This window comes from Chrysochloris asiatica, unplaced genomic scaffold (genome assembly GCF_000296735.1).
Source record: "Chrysochloris asiatica unplaced genomic scaffold, ChrAsi1.0 scaffold00062, whole genome shotgun sequence".
Classification (NCBI taxonomy): Eukaryota; Metazoa; Chordata; class Mammalia; order Afrosoricida; family Chrysochloridae; genus Chrysochloris; species Chrysochloris asiatica.
Window position 1 is genome coordinate 3,860,482 of NW_006408580.1, and position 876 is coordinate 3,861,357.

The 876-nt window shown below is 41.6% G+C and overlaps 1 pseudogene; it reads right to left on the minus strand.

The window, feature by feature from the left end:
* Window positions 1-523, minus strand: LOC102835205 (annotated as a pseudogene).
* Window positions 524-876: the final 353 nt, after the last annotated feature.

An 876-nucleotide genomic window follows, 5' to 3' on the forward strand; every position in this document is an offset into this window, starting at 1 on the left:
TCAATTGTCTTGGTCATGAACATTTCCAAGACAAGGCTTTTCATTTCGCTCCCATAGTTTCTGGTTAGCAGAAAACCCATGCTTTCCTTTGTTAAAAGAGTTTGTCCTGTTGATGTTGGGGTATCCCTTCCAATATTCTTCATCCTCATCTTTGCTTCTGGAGGTTATTTCCTCTGGTCCACTATCTTCATCTTCATTAAAAGCTGCTGCTACTGAAAGGGTTTTGGGAGCAAGAGCTGAAACTGTTTCTTTACTTACTCTATCCAAGTATGATGGATGTGTCTGATGCTTTCTTTGTCATCTGGCTACTTATGGCGAATCCAAACTTGGAGATCTTTGTAGGCTTTGTTGGGAAGTCTTCAGCTGATCGCTTGTCGGCACTATGACTGGAACTTTCCCCTCCATTACTGGAAGAAGCACTCTTAGTTTTCACAGGTTTCTCTGCTTCTTCTTGAGTTCCTCTGGCGGCTCCAGTTTGTTGCAGATTCTCCAGCTTCTCCTCTCCCGCCTTTTTGTCCACCATTTTCCCCAGCGCATATCTCCATCTTTTTGCTATTGTGAATAATGCTGTGACAAACATGGGTCTGCATATATCTATCCGTGTCACAGCTCTAATTTCTTGAGGATATATACCAAATAGAGGAATTGCTGGGTTATATGGTATTTCTATTTTCAAATTTTTGAGAAACCACCATATCATTTTCCACAGTGGATGCACCATTTTACAGTCCCACTAGCAATGAGTAGAAGGGTCCCCACCTCTCCACACCCTCACCAACATTTGTTGTTTTCTGTTGGTTTGAACTTTGCTATTAATGCTGGGGTAAGATAATATCTCATTGTTGTTTGTATACATTTTTTAAGGCACCCCAGGTG